The sequence below is a fragment of the Marmota flaviventris genome, unplaced genomic scaffold (genome assembly GCF_047511675.1).
Source record: "Marmota flaviventris isolate mMarFla1 unplaced genomic scaffold, mMarFla1.hap1 Scaffold_1291, whole genome shotgun sequence".
Lineage (NCBI taxonomy): Eukaryota > Metazoa > Chordata > Mammalia > Rodentia > Sciuridae > Marmota > Marmota flaviventris.
The window spans coordinates 25,600-41,618 of record NW_027287888.1 but is presented as its reverse complement, the minus strand read 5'-3'; the positions used below and the strand labels follow the sequence as shown (position 1 = coordinate 41,618).

At 57.1% G+C, this 16,019-nt stretch overlaps 15 non-coding genes and 1 pseudogene across 15 annotated transcripts; all 16 read left to right on the top strand.

Moving 5' to 3' along the window:
• Positions 1–59, top strand: LOC139703809 (small nucleolar RNA SNORD116; annotated as a pseudogene; the record flags this gene model as incomplete).
• A 958-nt stretch (positions 60–1,017) lies between these two features.
• On the top strand, positions 1,018–1,111 carry LOC139703783 (small nucleolar RNA SNORD116). Its single transcript, XR_011705864.1, has one exon. It is a non-coding gene; the product is annotated as a small nucleolar RNA SNORD116 (small nucleolar RNA).
• A 975-nt stretch (positions 1,112–2,086) lies between these two features.
• LOC139703807 (small nucleolar RNA SNORD116) lies at positions 2,087–2,180 on the top strand. Its single transcript, XR_011705888.1, has one exon. It is a non-coding gene; the product is annotated as a small nucleolar RNA SNORD116 (small nucleolar RNA).
• Positions 2,181–3,138: 958 nt separating this feature from the next.
• On the top strand, positions 3,139–3,232 carry LOC139703803 (small nucleolar RNA SNORD116). The gene has a single exon (XR_011705884.1). It is a non-coding gene; the product is annotated as a small nucleolar RNA SNORD116 (small nucleolar RNA).
• Positions 3,233–4,201: 969 nt separating this feature from the next.
• Positions 4,202–4,295, top strand: LOC139703806 (small nucleolar RNA SNORD116). The gene has a single exon (XR_011705887.1). It is a non-coding gene; the product is annotated as a small nucleolar RNA SNORD116 (small nucleolar RNA).
• Positions 4,296–5,253: 958 nt separating this feature from the next.
• On the top strand, positions 5,254–5,347 carry LOC139703802 (small nucleolar RNA SNORD116). Its single transcript, XR_011705883.1, has one exon. It is a non-coding gene; the product is annotated as a small nucleolar RNA SNORD116 (small nucleolar RNA).
• Positions 5,348–6,318: 971 nt separating this feature from the next.
• Positions 6,319–6,412, top strand: LOC139703792 (small nucleolar RNA SNORD116). The gene has a single exon (XR_011705873.1). It is a non-coding gene; the product is annotated as a small nucleolar RNA SNORD116 (small nucleolar RNA).
• Positions 6,413–7,370: 958 nt separating this feature from the next.
• On the top strand, positions 7,371–7,464 carry LOC139703782 (small nucleolar RNA SNORD116). The gene has a single exon (XR_011705863.1). It is a non-coding gene; the product is annotated as a small nucleolar RNA SNORD116 (small nucleolar RNA).
• Positions 7,465–8,439: 975 nt separating this feature from the next.
• LOC139703805 (small nucleolar RNA SNORD116) lies at positions 8,440–8,533 on the top strand. Its single transcript, XR_011705886.1, has one exon. It is a non-coding gene; the product is annotated as a small nucleolar RNA SNORD116 (small nucleolar RNA).
• Positions 8,534–9,491: 958 nt separating this feature from the next.
• LOC139703801 (small nucleolar RNA SNORD116) lies at positions 9,492–9,585 on the top strand. The gene has a single exon (XR_011705882.1). It is a non-coding gene; the product is annotated as a small nucleolar RNA SNORD116 (small nucleolar RNA).
• Positions 9,586–10,556: 971 nt separating this feature from the next.
• LOC139703791 (small nucleolar RNA SNORD116) lies at positions 10,557–10,650 on the top strand. Its single transcript, XR_011705872.1, has one exon. It is a non-coding gene; the product is annotated as a small nucleolar RNA SNORD116 (small nucleolar RNA).
• Positions 10,651–11,609: 959 nt separating this feature from the next.
• Positions 11,610–11,703, top strand: LOC139703796 (small nucleolar RNA SNORD116). The gene has a single exon (XR_011705877.1). It is a non-coding gene; the product is annotated as a small nucleolar RNA SNORD116 (small nucleolar RNA).
• A 971-nt stretch (positions 11,704–12,674) lies between these two features.
• LOC139703790 (small nucleolar RNA SNORD116) lies at positions 12,675–12,768 on the top strand. Its single transcript, XR_011705871.1, has one exon. It is a non-coding gene; the product is annotated as a small nucleolar RNA SNORD116 (small nucleolar RNA).
• A 957-nt stretch (positions 12,769–13,725) lies between these two features.
• Positions 13,726–13,819, top strand: LOC139703795 (small nucleolar RNA SNORD116). Its single transcript, XR_011705876.1, has one exon. It is a non-coding gene; the product is annotated as a small nucleolar RNA SNORD116 (small nucleolar RNA).
• A 971-nt stretch (positions 13,820–14,790) lies between these two features.
• LOC139703789 (small nucleolar RNA SNORD116) lies at positions 14,791–14,884 on the top strand. Its single transcript, XR_011705870.1, has one exon. It is a non-coding gene; the product is annotated as a small nucleolar RNA SNORD116 (small nucleolar RNA).
• Positions 14,885–15,842: 958 nt separating this feature from the next.
• Positions 15,843–15,936, top strand: LOC139703798 (small nucleolar RNA SNORD116). The gene has a single exon (XR_011705879.1). It is a non-coding gene; the product is annotated as a small nucleolar RNA SNORD116 (small nucleolar RNA).
• Positions 15,937–16,019: the final 83 nt, after the last annotated feature.

The following is a 16,019-nucleotide window of genomic DNA, read 5'->3' as shown; positions in this document are numbered from 1 at the left end:
AAAAGCTGAACAAAATGAGTGAAAACCCATTACCGTCTCGCTCATCGTGACTGAGGTCCGGCACGTTGGCATAGACAGAGACAGAGGTGGCAGGGTCCAGGGAGAGCTGCCGGGGCTTCCAAAACTTGTGCTCCTCATATGCGAATTCCTAGGCCAGGCCGATGCCCACAGCTGAGCTGTGGCTCCGTCCATGTGCGTGTGGCCGCTCGGCATTTTGGCTGAGCCGAATCAGGTGCTCGAAGGGGCTATGCCTACTGGGGCAACAGAGATGTGAGGTGTCCAAGCGCCCTCTTTTAAAAGGTTGGGATGACTTGGAGGCACGAGGTTCTCTGTAGGCACGAGGCATAGCCGTGGCCCTTCTTTTCCTGATGGGACCACTGGGTCAGTGTGTAGCATACGTTATGTCAGGGACAGCGGGGTGGAGTGGAGGACAGGAATAAGGCGGAAGTGGAATGTTGCAGTAGGCAGACCCTTGGAGATGCCTGTAAGGTGCGCAATGCGAAGCCTGTAGCGAACTATCCTCCCAAGATGGCGCGCGCAAGTTCTCCGGGTGTGTGGCCGTAGCCCCCAGATGTGCGGTTCTCGATTAGCTCTCTGTATATTGGGGATGCAGGAGAGTATATCCTGAGCATTGAGGATTTTCCTCAGCCTACAGGAAGCTGGCATCGGAGAGGAGGGGCCTGGCACCGGGCCTTTGTTCTCATGGTTGCTTGTCGTTTGTGTGCACTCTTCAGGAGGAGACGGCGAGCGAGAAGGCTTCCTGGTGGCAGATTGGAGCGTGCCCACCTGTGCTGAGGCCCTTGGGTCCTTTTTTCTGGTTGGAATGCCTGTGTTCGTGACTGGGACAAAGGCCGGTGCGTGGTGAAGACGGTAAGATTTGTTTGTCCACCTCCACCATGTCAAGGCAGTTGTTGGAGGATATGCAGGATTGGCGTGGAAATACCGCCCCCCAAATGTGCTCGGTCGGGCCCAGGCCCGGCCAGGGGCGTGGACGCGGTTGGTGCGTCCGGCGTGCTTGGATCGATGATGAGTCCTCCAATAACATTCCTTGGAAAAGCTGAACAAAATGAGTGAAAACCCACTACCGTCTCGCTCATCGTGACTGAGGTCCAGCACGTTGGTAGAGGCAGAGGCAGAGGCAGAGTTGGCAGGGGCCAGGGATAGCTGCCGGGGCTTCCAATACTTGTCCTCCCCATGAGCGAAATCCTAGGCCCGGCCAATGTGGAAAGGTGGGCTGTGGCCCTGTTCATGTGCGTGTGGCCGCTGAGTATTCTTGGCTGAGCAGAATGAGATGCTCAGCAGAATCAGGCCTGCTGGGGGAACAAGAGGTGTGAGGTGTCCAAGCGCCCTCTTTTAAAAGGTTGGGATGTCTTGGAGGTAAGAGGTGGCCTGGAGAGGGCTAGCCCTGGCCCTCCCTTTCTTATAGGAGCAGTGGGTGAGGGTGCAGCAGACATTCTTGCAGCGGTCAGCGGGGTGGAGTGTGGAGGTTAGAGGGGAGGACAGGTACAAGGCAGATGTGGAAAATTGCAGCAGGCATACCCCGGGTGAAGCCTAGAAGGTGCGGAAAGGGAGGCCAATAGCAAACTATCCTCCCAAGATGGCGCACCCAAGTTCCCCGTTTGTGGATCTAGCCCCCAGGTGCAGGATTGTGGATGAGCTCTCTGTGGATTGGGGATGCAAGACAGTGTATGGTGAGCATTGGGGAGGATACTCAGCCGACAGGAAGCTGGTATCAGGGAAGAGAGCCTTGGCATCGGGCCATTGTCCTCATGGTTGCTTTTCATTTGTGTACACTCTTCAGGACAAGGTGGCGGGCGAGGGAGGCGTGCCTGGTGGCTGAGTGGAGCGTGTCCACCTGTGCTGAGGCCGTGGGGTCCTGTTTTGTGTTTGGCATCCCTGTGTTCGCGACTGGGAAACAGGCCGGAGCGTGGCCAAGACGGTAAGCTTGGCTGGGCCACCTCCCCCGTGCCAAGCCAGTTCTTCTAGGCTATGAGGGTTGGTGTGGAAATACCATCCGAATGACTGTGCTCGGTCGGGCCGCGGCCCGACCAGAGACGTGGATGCGTTTGGTGCATCCGGCGTGCTTGGAGCGATGATGAGTCCTCCAATAACATTCCTTGGAAAAGCTGAACAAAATGAGTGAAAACCCATTACCGTCTCGCTCATTGTGACTGAGGTCCCGCACGTTGGCATAGTCAGAGACAGAGGTGGCAGGGTCCAGGGAGAGCTGCCGGGGCTTCCAATACTTGTCCTCCTCATATGCGAATTCCTAGTCCAGGCCGATGCCCACAGCTGAGCTGTGACTCCGTTCATGTGCATGTGGCCGCTCGGCATTTTGGCTGAGCCGAATCAGGTGCTCGAAGGGGCTATGCCTACTGGGGCAACACAGATGTGAGGTGTCCAAGCGCCCTCTTTTAAAAGGTTGGGATGACTTGGAGGCACGAGGTTCTCTGTAGGCACGAGGCATAGCCGTGGCCCTTCGTTTCCTGATGGGATCACTGGGTGAGTGTGTAGCATACGTTATCTCAGGGACAGCGGGGTGGAATGGAGGACAGGAACAAGGCGGAAGTGGAATGTTGCAGTAGGCAGACCCTTCGTGATGCCTGTAAGGTGCGCAATGCGAAGCCTGTAGCGAACTATCCTCCCAAGATGGCGCGCGCAAGTTCTCCGGGTGTGTGGCCGTAGCCCCCAGATGTGCGGTTCTCGATTAGCTCTCTGTATATTGGAGATGCAGGAGAGTATATCCTGAGCATTGAGGATTTTCCTCAGCCTACAGGAAGCTGGCATCGGAGAGGAGGGGCCTGGCACCGGGCCTTTGTTCTCATGGTTGCTTGTCGTTTGTGTGCACTCTTCAGGCGGAGACGGCGAGCGAGAAGGCTTCTTGGTGGCAGATTGGAGCGTGCCCACCTGTGCTGAGGCCCTTGTGTCCTTTTTTCTGGTTGGAATGACTGTGTTCGTGACTGGGACAAAGGCCGGTGCGTGGTGAAGACGGTAAGATTGGTTTGTCCACCTCCACCACGTCAAGGCAGTTGTAGGAGGATGTGCAAGATTGGCGTGGAAATACCGTCCCCCAAATGTGCTCGGTCGGGCCCAGGCCCGGCCAGGGGCGTGGACGCGGTTGGTGCGTCCGGCGTGCTTGGATCGATGATGAGTCCTCCAATAACATTCCTTGGAAAAGCTGAACAAAATGATTGAAAACCCACTACCGTCTCGCTCATCGTGACTGAGGTCCAGCACGTTGGCAGAGGCAGAGGCAGAGTTGGCAGGGGCCAGGGATAGCTGCCGGGGCTTCCAATACTTGTCCTCCCCATGAGCGAAATCCTAGGCCCGGCCAATGTGGAAAGGTGGGCTGTGGCCCTGTTCATGTGCGTGTGGCCGCTGAGTATTCTTGGCTGAGCAGAATGAGATGCTCAGCAGAATCAGGCCTGCTGGGGGAACAAGAGGTGTGAGGTGTCCAAGCGCCCTCTTTTAAAAGGTTGGGATGTCTTGGAGGTAAGAGGTGGCCTGGAGAGGGCTAGCCCTGGCCCTCCCTTTCTTATAGGAGCAGTGGGTGAGGGTGCAGCAGACATTCTTGCAGCGGTCAGCGGGGTGGAGTGTGGAGGTTAGAGGGGAGGACAGGTACAAGGCAGATGTGGAAAATTGCAGCAGGCATACCCCGGGTGAAGCCTAGAAGGTGCGGAAAGGGAGGCCAATAGCAAACTATCCTCCCAAGATGGCGCACCCAAGTTCCCCGTGTGTGGATCTAGCCCCCAGGTGCAGGATTGTGGATGAGCTCTCTGTGGATTGGGGATGCAAGACAGTGTATGGTGAGCATTGGGGAGGATACTCAGCCGACAGGAAGCTGGTATCAGGGAAGAGAGCCTTGGCATCGGGCCATTGTCCTCATGGTTGCTTTTCATTTGTGTACACTCTTCAGGACAAGGTGGCGGGCGAGGGAGGCGTGCCTGGTGGCTGAGTGGAGCGTGTCCACCTGTGCTGAGGCCGTGGGGTCCTGTTTTGTGTTTGGCATCCCTGTGTTCGCGACTGGGAAACAGGCCGGAGCGTGGCCAAGACGGTAAGCTTGGCTGGGCCACCTCCCCCGTGCCAAGCCAGTTCTTCTAGGCTATGAGGGTTGGTGTGGAAATACCATCCGAATGACTGTGCTCGGTCGGGCCGCGGCCCGACCAGAGACGTGGATGCGTTTGGTGCATCCGGCGTGCTTGGAGCGATGATGAGTCCTCCAATAACATTCCTTGGAAAAGCTGAACAAAATGAGTGAAAACCCATTACCGTCTCGCTCATTGTGACTGAGGTCCCGCACGTTGGCATAGTCAGAGACAGAGGTGGCAGGGTCCAGGGAGAGCTGCCGGGGCTTCCAATACTTGTCCTCCTCATATGCGAATTCCTAGTCCAGGCCGATGCCCACAGCTGAGCTGTGACTCCGTCCATGTGCATGTGGCCGCTCGGCATTTTGGCTGAGCCGAATCAGGTGCTCGAAGGGGCTATGCCTACTGGGGCAACAGAGATGTGAGGTGTCCAAGCGCCCTCTTTTAAAAGGTTGGGATGACTTGGAGGCACGAGGTTCTCTGTAGGCACGAGGCATAGCCGTGGCCCTTCGTTTCCTGATGGGATCACTGGGTGAGTGTGTAGCATACGTTATCTCAGGGACAGCGGGGTGGAATGGAGGACAGGAACAAGGCGGAAGTGGAATGTTGCAGTAGGCAGACCCTTCGTGATGCCTGTAAGGTGCGCAATGCGAAGCCTGTAGCGAACTATCCTCCCAAGATGGCGCGCGCAAGTTCTCCGGGTGTGTGGCCGTAGCCCCCAGATGTGCGGTTCTCGATTAGCTCTCTGTATATTGGAGATGCAGGAGAGTATATCCTGAGCATTGAGGATTTTCCTCAGCCTACAGGAAGCTGGCATCGGAGAGGAGGGGCCTGGCACCGGGCCTTTGTTCTCATGGTTGCTTGTCGTTTGTGTGCACTCTTCAGGCGGAGACGGCGAGCGAGAAGGCTTCTTGGTGGCAGATTGGAGCGTGCCCACCTGTGCTGAGGCCCTTGTGTCCTTTTTTCTGGTTGGAATGACTGTGTTCGTGACTGGGACAAAGGCCGGTGCGTGGTGAAGACGGTAAGATTGGTTTGTCCACCTCCACCACGTCAAGGCAGTTGTAGGAGGATATGCAAGATTGGCGTGGAAATACCGCCCCCCAAATGTGCTCGGTCGGGCCCAGGCCCGGCCAGGGGCGTGGACGCGGTTGGTGCGTCCGGCGTGCTTGGATCGATGATGAGTCCTCCAATAACATTCCTTGGAAAAGCTGAACAAAATGATTGAAAACCCACTACCGTCTCGCTCATCGTGACTGAGGTCCAGCACGTTGGCAGAGGCAGAGGCAGAGTTGGCAGGGGCCAGGGATAGCTGCCGGGGCTTCCAATACTTGTCCTCCCCATGAGCGAAATCCTAGGCCCGGCCAATGTGGAAAGGTGGGCTGTGGCCCTGTTCATGTGCGTGTGGCCGCTGAGTATTCTTGGCTGAGCAGAATGAGATGCTCAGCAGAACCAGGCCTGCTGGGGGAACAAGAGGTGTGAGGTGTCCAAGCGCCCTCTTTTAAAAGGTTGGGATGTCTTGGAGGTAAGAGGTGGCCTGGAGAGGGCTAGCCCTGGCCCTCCCTTTCTTATAGGAGCAGTGGGTGAGGGTGCAGCAGACATTCTTGCAGCGGTCAGCCGGGTGGAGTGTGGAAGTTAGAGGGGAGGACAGGTACAAGACGGATGTGGAAAATTGCAGCTGGCATACCCCGGGTGAAGCCTAGAAGGTGCGGAAAGGGAGGCCTATAGCAAACTATCCTCCCAAGATGGTGCACCCAAGTTCCCCGTGTGTGTGGATCTAGCCCCCAGGTGCAGGATTGTGGATCAGCTCTCTGTGGATTGGGGATGCAAGACAGTGTATGGTGAGCATTGGGGAGTATACTCAGCCGACAGGAAGCTGGTATCAGGGAAGAGAGCCTTGGCATCGGGCCATTGTCCTCATGGTTGCTTTTCATTTGTGTACACTCTTGAGGACAAGGTGGCGGGCGAGGGAGGCGTGCCTGGTGGCTGAGTGGAGCGTGTCCACCTGTGCTGAGGCCGTGGGGTCCTGTTTTGTGTTTGGCATCCCTGTGTTCGCGACTGGGAAACAGGCCGGAGGGTGGCCAAGACGGTAAGCTTGGCTGGTCCACCTCCCCCGTGCCAAGCCAGTTGTTGTAGGCTATGAGGGTTGGTGTGGAAATACCATCCCAATGACTGTGCTCGGTCGGGCCGCGGCCCGGCCAGGGACGTGGACGCGGTTGGTGCGTCCGGCGTGCTTGGATCGATGATGAGTCCTCCAATAACATTCCTTGGAAAAGCTGAACAAAATGAGTGAAAACCCATTACCGTCTCGCTCATCGTGACTGAGGTCCGGCACGTTGGCATAGACAGAGACAGAGGTGGCAGGGTCCAGGGAGAGCTGCCGGGGCTTCCAAAACTTGTGCTCCTCATATGCGAATTCCTAGGCCAGGCCGATGCCCACAGCTGAGCTGTGGCTCCGTCCATGTGCGTGTGGCCGCTCGGCATTTTGGCTGAGCCGAATCAGGTGCTCGAAGGGGCTATGCCTACTGGGGCAACAGAGATGTGAGGTGTCCAAGCGCCCTCTTTTAAAAGGTTGGGATGACTTGGAGGCACGAGGTTCTCTGTAGGCACGAGGCATAGCCGTGGCCCTTCTTTTCCTGATGGGACCACTGGGTCAGTGTGTAGCATACGTTATGTCAGGGACAGCGGGGTGGAGTGGAGGACAGGAATAAGGCGGAAGTGGAATGTTGCAGTAGGCAGACCCTTGGAGATGCCTGTAAGGTGCGCAATGCGAAGCCTGTAGCGAACTATCCTCCCAAGATGGCGCGCGCAAGTTCTCCGGGTGTGTGGCCGTAGCCCCCAGATGTGCGGTTCTCGATTAGCTCTCTGTATATTGGGGATGCAGGAGAGTATATCCTGAGCATTGAGGATTTTCCTCAGCCTACAGGAAGCTGGCATCGGAGAGGAGGGGCCTGGCACCGGGCCTTTGTTCTCATGGTTGCTTGTCGTTTGTGTGCACTCTTCAGGAGGAGACGGCGAGCGAGAAGGCTTCCTGGTGGCAGATTGGAGCGTGCCCACCTGTGCTGAGGCCCTTGGGTCCTTTTTTCTGGTTGGAATGCCTGTGTTCGTGACTGGGACAAAGGCCGGTGCGTGGTGAAGACGGTAAGATTTGTTTGTCCACCTCCACCATGTCAAGGCAGTTGTTGGAGGATATGCAGGATTGGCGTGGAAATACCGCCCCCCAAATGTGCTCGGTCGGGCCCAGGCCCGGCCAGGGGCGTGGACGCGGTTGGTGCGTCCGGCGTGCTTGGATCGATGATGAGTCCTCCAATAACATTCCTTGGAAAAGCTGAACAAAATGAGTGAAAACCCACTACCGTCTCGCTCATCGTGACTGAGGTCCAGCACGTTGGTAGAGGCAGAGGCAGAGGCAGAGTTGGCAGGGGCCAGGGATAGCTGCCGGGGCTTCCAATACTTGTCCTCCCCATGAGCGAAATCCTAGGCCCGGCCAATGTGGAAAGGTGGGCTGTGGCCCTGTTCATGTGCGTGTGGCCGCTGAGTATTCTTGGCTGAGCAGAATGAGATGCTCAGCAGAATCAGGCCTGCTGGGGGAACAAGAGGTGTGAGGTGTCCAAGCGCCCTCTTTTAAAAGGTTGGGATGTCTTGGAGGTAAGAGGTGGCCTGGAGAGGGCTAGCCCTGGCCCTCCCTTTCTTATAGGAGCAGTGGGTGAGGGTGCAGCAGACATTCTTGCAGCGGTCAGCGGGGTGGAGTGTGGAGGTTAGAGGGGAGGACAGGTACAAGGCAGATGTGGAAAATTGCAGCAGGCATACCCCGGGTGAAGCCTAGAAGGTGCGGAAAGGGAGGCCAATAGCAAACTATCCTCCCAAGATGGCGCACCCAAGTTCCCCGTTTGTGGATCTAGCCCCCAGGTGCAGGATTGTGGATGAGCTCTCTGTGGATTGGGGATGCAAGACAGTGTATGGTGAGCATTGGGGAGGATACTCAGCCGACAGGAAGCTGGTATCAGGGAAGAGAGCCTTGGCATCGGGCCATTGTCCTCATGGTTGCTTTTCATTTGTGTACACTCTTCAGGACAAGGTGGCGGGCGAGGGAGGCGTGCCTGGTGGCTGAGTGGAGCGTGTCCACCTGTGCTGAGGCCGTGGGGTCCTGTTTTGTGTTTGGCATCCCTGTGTTCGCGACTGGGAAACAGGCCGGAGCGTGGCCAAGACGGTAAGCTTGGCTGGGCCACCTCCCCCGTGCCAAGCCAGTTCTTCTAGGCTATGAGGGTTGGTGTGGAAATACCATCCGAATGACTGTGCTCGGTCGGGCCGCGGCCCGACCAGAGACGTGGATGCGTTTGGTGCATCCGGCGTGCTTGGAGCGATGATGAGTCCTCCAATAACATTCCTTGGAAAAGCTGAACAAAATGAGTGAAAACCCATTACCGTCTCGCTCATTGTGACTGAGGTCCCGCACGTTGGCATAGTCAGAGACAGAGGTGGCAGGGTCCAGGGAGAGCTGCCGGGGCTTCCAATACTTGTCCTCCTCATATGCGAATTCCTAGTCCAGGCCGATGCCCACAGCTGAGCTGTGACTCCGTTCATGTGCATGTGGCCGCTCGGCATTTTGGCTGAGCCGAATCAGGTGCTCGAAGGGGCTATGCCTACTGGGGCAACACAGATGTGAGGTGTCCAAGCGCCCTCTTTTAAAAGGTTGGGATGACTTGGAGGCACGAGGTTCTCTGTAGGCACGAGGCATAGCCGTGGCCCTTCGTTTCCTGATGGGATCACTGGGTGAGTGTGTAGCATACGTTATCTCAGGGACAGCGGGGTGGAATGGAGGACAGGAACAAGGCGGAAGTGGAATGTTGCAGTAGGCAGACCCTTCGTGATGCCTGTAAGGTGCGCAATGCGAAGCCTGTAGCGAACTATCCTCCCAAGATGGCGCGCGCAAGTTCTCCGGGTGTGTGGCCGTAGCCCCCAGATGTGCGGTTCTCGATTAGCTCTCTGTATATTGGAGATGCAGGAGAGTATATCCTGAGCATTGAGGATTTTCCTCAGCCTACAGGAAGCTGGCATCGGAGAGGAGGGGCCTGGCACCGGGCCTTTGTTCTCATGGTTGCTTGTCGTTTGTGTGCACTCTTCAGGCGGAGACGGCGAGCGAGAAGGCTTCTTGGTGGCAGATTGGAGCGTGCCCACCTGTGCTGAGGCCCTTGTGTCCTTTTTTCTGGTTGGAATGACTGTGTTCGTGACTGGGACAAAGGCCGGTGCGTGGTGAAGACGGTAAGATTGGTTTGTCCACCTCCACCACGTCAAGGCAGTTGTAGGAGGATATGCAAGATTGGCGTGGAAATACCGTCCCCCAAATGTGCTCGGTCGGGCCCAGGCCCGGCCAGGGGCGTGGACGCGGTTGGTGCGTCCGGCGTGCTTGGATCGATGATGAGTCCTCCAATAACATTCCTTGGAAAAGCTGAACAAAATGATTGAAAACCCACTACCGTCTCGCTCATCGTGACTGAGGTCCAGCACGTTGGCAGAGGCAGAGGCAGAGTTGGCAGGGGCCAGGGATAGCTGCCGGGGCTTCCAATACTTGTCCTCCCCATGAGCGAAATCCTAGGCCCGGCCAATGTGGAAAGGTGGGCTGTGGCCCTGTTCATGTGCGTGTGGCCGCTGAGTATTCTTGGCTGAGCAGAATGAGATGCTCAGCAGAACCAGGCCTGCTGGGGGAACAAGAGGTGTGAGGTGTCCAAGCGCCCTCTTTTAAAAGGTTGGGATGTCTTGGAGGTAAGAGGTGGCCTGGAGAGGGCTAGCCCTGGCCCTCCCTTTCTTATAGGAGCAGTGGGTGAGGGTGCAGCAGACATTCTTGCAGCGGTCAGCCGGGTGGAGTGTGGAAGTTAGAGGGGAGGACAGGTACAAGACGGATGTGGAAAATTGCAGCTGGCATACCCCGGGTGAAGCCTAGAAGGTGCGGAAAGGGAGGCCTATAGCAAACTATCCTCCCAAGATGGTGCACCCAAGTTCCCCGTGTGTGTGGATCTAGCCCCCAGGTGCAGGATTGTGGATCAGCTCTCTGTGGATTGGGGATGCAAGACAGTGTATGGTGAGCATTGGGGAGTATACTCAGCCGACAGGAAGCTGGTATCAGGGAAGAGAGCCTTGGCATCGGGCCATTGTCCTCATGGTTGCTTTTCATTTGTGTACACTCTTCAGGACAAGGTGGCGGGCGAGGGAGGCGTGCCTGGTGGCTGAGTGGAGCGTGTCCACCTGTGCTGAGGCCGTGGGGTCCTGTTTTGTGTTTGGCATCCCTGTGTTCGCGACTGGGAAACAGGCCGGAGCGTGGCCAAGACGGTAAGCTTGGCTGGGCCACGTCCCCCGTGCCAAGCCAGTTGTTCTAGGCTATGAGGGTTGGTGTGGAAATACCATCCGAATGACTGTGCTCGGTCGGGCCGCGGCCCGGCCAGGGACGTGGACGCGGTTGGTGCATCCGGCGTGCTTGGATCGATGATGAGTCCTCCAATAACATTCCTTGGAAAAGCTGAACAAAATGAGTGAAAACCCATTACCGTCTCGCTCATCGTGACTGAGGTCCGGCACGTTGGCATAGACAGAGACAGAGGTGGCAGGGTCCAGGGAGAGCTGCCGGGGCTTCCAAAACTTGTGCTCCTCATATGCGAATTCCTAGTCCAGGGCCGATGCCCACAGCTGAGCTGTGGCTCCGTCCATGTGCGTGTGGCCCCTCGGCATTTTGGCTGAGCCGAATCAGGTGCTCGAAGGGGCTATGCCTACTGGGGCAACAGAGATGTGAGGTGTCCAAGCGCCCTCTTTTAAAAGGTTGGGATGACTTGGAGGCACGAGGTTCTCTGTAGGCACGAGGCATAGCCGTGGCCCTTCTTTTCCTGATGGGACCACTGGGTCAGTGTGTAGCATACGTTATCTCAGGGACAGCGGGGTGGAGTGGAGGACAGGAACAAGGCGGAAGTGGAATGTTGCAGTAGGCAGACCCTTGGTGATGCCTGTAAGGTGCGCAATGCGAAGCCTGTAGCGAACTATCCTCCCAAGATGGCGCGCGCAAGTTCTCCGGGTGTGTGGCCGTAGCCCCCAGATGTGCGGTTCTCGATTAGCTCTCTGTATATTGGGGATGCAGGAGAGTATATCCTGAGCATTGAGGATTTTCCTCAGCCTACAGGAAGCTGGCATCGGAGAGGAGGGGCCTGGCACCGGGCCTTTGTTCTCATGGTTGCTTGTCGTTTGTGTGCACTCTTCAGGAGGAGACGGCGAGCGAGAAGGCTTCCTGGTGGCAGATTGGAGCGTGCCCACCTGTGCTGAGGCCCTTGGGTCCTTTTTTCTGGTTGGAATGCCTGTGTTCGTGACTGGGACAAAGGCCGGTGCGTGGTGAAGACGGTAAGATTTGTTTGTCCACCTCCACCATGTCAAGGCAGTTGTTGGAGGATATGCAGGATTGGCGTGGAAATACCGCCCCCCAAATGTGCTCGGTCGGGCCCAGGCCCGGCCAGGGGCGTGGACGCGGTTGGTGCGTCCGGCGTGCTTGGATCGATGATGAGTCCTCCAATAACATTCCTTGGAAAAGCTGAACAAAATGAGTGAAAATCCACTACCGTCTCGCTCATCGTGACTGAGGTCCAGCACGTTGGCAGAGGCAGAGGCAGAGTTGGCAGGGGCCAGGGATAGCTGCCGGGGCTTCCAATACTTGTCCTCCCCATGAGCGAAATCCTAGGCCCGGCCAATGTGGAAAGGTGGGCTGTGGCCCTGTTCATGTGCGTGTGGCCGCTGAGTATTCTTGGCTGAGCAGAATGAGATGCTCAGCAGAATCAGGCCTGCTGGGGGAACAAGAGGTGTGAGGTGTCCAAGCGCCCTCTTTTAAAAGGTTGGGATGTCTTGGAGGTAAGAGGTGGCCTGGAGAGGGCTAGCCCTGGCCCTCCCTTTCTTATAGGAGCAGTGGGTGAGGGTGCAGCAGACATTCTTGCAGCGGTCAGCCGGGTGGAGTGTGGAGGTTAGAGGGGAGGACAGGTACAAGACGGATGTGGAAAATTGCAGCAGGCATTCCCCGGGTGAGGCCTAGAAGGTGCGGAAAGGGAGGCCTATAGCAAACTATCCTCCCAAGATGGTGCACCCAAGTTCCCCATGTGTGTGGATCTAGCCCCCAGGTGCAGGATTGTGGATGAGCTCTCTGTGGATTGGGGATGCAAGACAGTGTATGGTGAGCATTGGGGAGTATACTCAGCCGACAGGAAGCTGGTATCAGGGAAGAGAGCCTTGGCATCGGGCCATTGTCCTCATGGTTGCTTTTCATTTGTGTACACTCTTCAGGACAAGGTGGCGGGCGAGGGAGGCGTGCCTGGTGGCTGAGTGGAGCGTGTCCACCTGTGCTGAGGCCGTGGGGTCCTGTTTTGTGTTTGGCATCCCTGTGTTCGCGACTGGGAAACAGGCCGGAGCGTGGCCAAGACGGTAAGCTTGGCTGGGCCACGTCCCCCGTGCCAAGCCAGTTGTTCTAGGCTATGAGGGTTGGTGTGGAAATACCATCCGAATGACTGTGCTCGGTCGGGCCGCGGCCCGGCCAGGGACGTGGACGCGGTTGGTGCGTCCGGCGTGCTTGGATCGATGATGAGTCCTCCAATAACATTCCTTGGAAAAGCTGAACAAAATGAGTGAAAACCCATTACCGTCTCGCTCATCGTGACTGAGGTCCGGCACGTTGGCATAGACAGAGACAGAGGTGGCAGGGTCCAGGGAGAGCTGCCGGGGCTTCCAAAACTTGTGCTCCTCATATGCGAATTCCTAGTCCAGGCCGATGCCCACAGCTGAGCTGTGGCTCCGTCCATGTGCGTGTGGCCGCTCGGCATTTTGGCTGAGCCGAATCAGGTGCTCGAAGGGGCTATGCCTACTGGGGCAACAGAGATGTGAGGTGTCCAAGCGCCCTCTTTTAAAGGTTGGGATGACTTGGAGGCACGAGGTTCTCTGTAGGCACGAGGCATAGCCGTGGCCCTTCTTTTCCTGATGGGACCACTGGGTCAGTGTGTAGCATACGTTATCTCAGGGACAGCGGGGTGGAGTGGAGGACAGGAACAAGGCGGAAGTGGAATGTTGCAGTAGGCAGACCCTTGGTGATGCCTGTAAGGTGCGCAATGCGAAGCCTGTAGCGAACTATCCTCCCAAGATGGCGCGCGCAAGTTCTCCGGGTGTGTGGCCTTAGCCCCCAGATGTGCGGTTCTCGATTAGCTCTCTGTATATTGGGGATGCAGGAGAGTATATCCTGAGCATTGAGGATTTTCCTCAGCCTACAGGAAGCTGGCATCGGAGAGGAGGGGCCTGGCACCGGGCCTTTGTTCTCATGGTTGCTTGTCGTTTGTGTGCACTCTTCAGGAGGAGACGGCGAGCGAGAAGGCTTCCTGGTGGCAGATTGGAGCGTGCCCACCTGTGCTGAGGCCCTTGGGTCCTTTTTTCTGGTTGGAATGCCTGTGTTCGTGACTGGGACAAAGGCCGGTGCGTGGTGAAGACGGTAAGATTTGTTTGTCCACCTCCACCATGTCAAGGCAGTTGTTGGAGGATATGCAGGATTGGCGTGGAAATACCGCCCCCCAAATGTGCTCGGTCGGGCCCAGGCCCGGCCAGGGGCGTGGACGCGGTTGGTGCGTCCGGCGTGCTTGGATCGATGATGAGTCCTCCAATAACATTCCTTGGAAAAGCTGAACAAAATGAGTGAAAATCCACTACCGTCTCGCTCATCGTGACTGAGGTCCAGCACGTTGGCAGAGGCAGAGGCAGAGTTGGCAGGGGCCAGGGATAGCTGCCGGGGCTTCCAATACTTGTCCTCCCCATGAGCGAAATCCTAGGCCCGGCCAATGTGGAAAGGTGGGCTGTGGCCCTGTTCATGTGCGTGTGGCCGCTGAGTATTCTTGGCTGAGCAGAATGAGATGCTCAGCAGAATCAGGCCTGCTGGGGGAACAAGAGGTGTGAGGTGTCCAAGCGCCCTCTTTTAAAAGGTTGGGATGTCTTGGAGGTAAGAGGTGGCCTGGAGAGGGCTAGCCCTGGCCCTCCCTTTCTTATAGGAGCAGTGGGTGAGGGTGCAGCAGACATTCTTGCAGCGGTCAGCTGGGTGGAGTGTGGAGGTTAGAGGGGAGGACAGGTACAAGACGGATGTGGAAAATTGCAGCAGGCATTCCCCGGGTGAGGCCTAGAAGGTGCGGAAAGGGAGGCCTATAGCAAACTATCCTCCCAAGATGGTGCACCCAAGTTCCCCATGTGTGTGGATCTAGCCCCCAGGTGCAGGATTGTGGATCAGCTCTCTGTGGATTGGGGATGCAAGACAGTGTATGGTGAGCATTGGGGAGTATACTCAGCCGACAGGAAGCTGGTATCAGGGAAGAGAGCCTTGGCATCGGGCCATTGTCCTCATGGTTGCTTTTCATTTGTGTACACTCTTCAGGACAAGGTGGCGGGCGAGGGAGGCGTGCCTGGTGGCTGAGTGGAGCGTGTCCACCTGTGCTGAGGCCGTGGGGTCCTGTTTTGTGTTTGGCATCCCTGTGTTCGCGACTGGGAAACAGGCCGGAGCGTGGCCAAGACGGTAAGCTTGGCTGGTCCACCTCCCCCGTGCCAAGCCAGTAGTTGTAGGCTATGAGGGTTGGTGTGGAAATACCATCCCAATGACTGTGCTCGGTCGGGCCGCGGCCCGGCCAGGGACGTGGACGCGGTTGGTGCGTCCGGCGTGCTTGGATCGATGATGAGTCCTCCAATAACATTCCTTGGAAAAGCTGAACAAAATGAGTGAAAACCCATTACCGTCTCGCTCATCGTGACTGAGGTCCGGCACGTTGGCATAGACAGAGACAGAGGTGGCAGGGTCCAGGGAGAGCTGCCGGGGCTTCCAAAACTTGTGCTCCTCATATGCGAATTCCTAGGCCAGGCCGATGCCCACAGCTGAGCTGTGGCTCCGTCCATGTGCGTGTGGCCGCTCGGCATTTTGGCTGAGCCGAATCAGGTGCTCGAAGGGGCTATGCCTACTGGGGCAACAGAGATGTGAGGTGTCCAAGCGCCCTCTTTTAAAAGGTTGGGATGACTTGGAGGCACGAGGTTCTCTGTAGGCACGAGGCATAGCCGTGGCCCTTCTTTTCCTGATGGGACCACTGGGTCAGTGTGTAGCATACGTTATCTCAGGGACAGCGGGGTGGAGTGGAGGACAGGAACAAGGCGGAAGTGGAATGTTGCAGTAGGCAGACCCTTGGTGATGCGTGTAAGGTGCGCAATGCGAAGCCTGTAGCGAACTATCCTCCCAAGATGGCGCGCGCAATTTCTCCGGGTGTGTGGCCGTAGCCCCCAGATGTGCGGTTCTCGATTAGCTCTCTGTATATTGGGGATGCAGGAGAGTATATCCTGAGCATTGAGGATTTTCCTCAGCCTACAGGAAGCTGGCATCGGAGAGGAGGGGCCTGGCACCGGGCCTTTGTTCTCATGGTTGCTTGTCGTTTGTGTGCACTCTTCAGGAGGAGACGGCGAGCGAGAAGGCTTCCTGGTGGCAGATTGGAGCGTGCCCACCTCTGCTGAGGCCCTTGGGTCCTTTTTTCTGGTTGGAATGCCTGTGTTCGTGACTGGGACAAATGCCGGTGCGTGGTGAAGACGGTAAGATTTGTTTGTCCACCTCCACCATGTCAAGGCAGTTGTTGGAGGATATGCAGGATTGGCGTGGAAATACCGCCCCCCAAATGTGCTCGGTCGGGCCCAGGCCCGGCCAGGGGCGTGGACGCGGTTGGTGCGTCCGGCGTGCTTGGATCGATGATGAGTCCTCCAATAACATTCCTTGGAAAAGCTGAACAAAATGAGTGAAAACCCACTACCGTCTCGCTCATCGTGACTGAGGTCTAGCACGTTGGCAGAGGCAGAGGCAGAGTTGGCAGGGGCCAGGGATAGCTGCCGGGGCTTCCAATACTTGTCCTCCCCATGAGC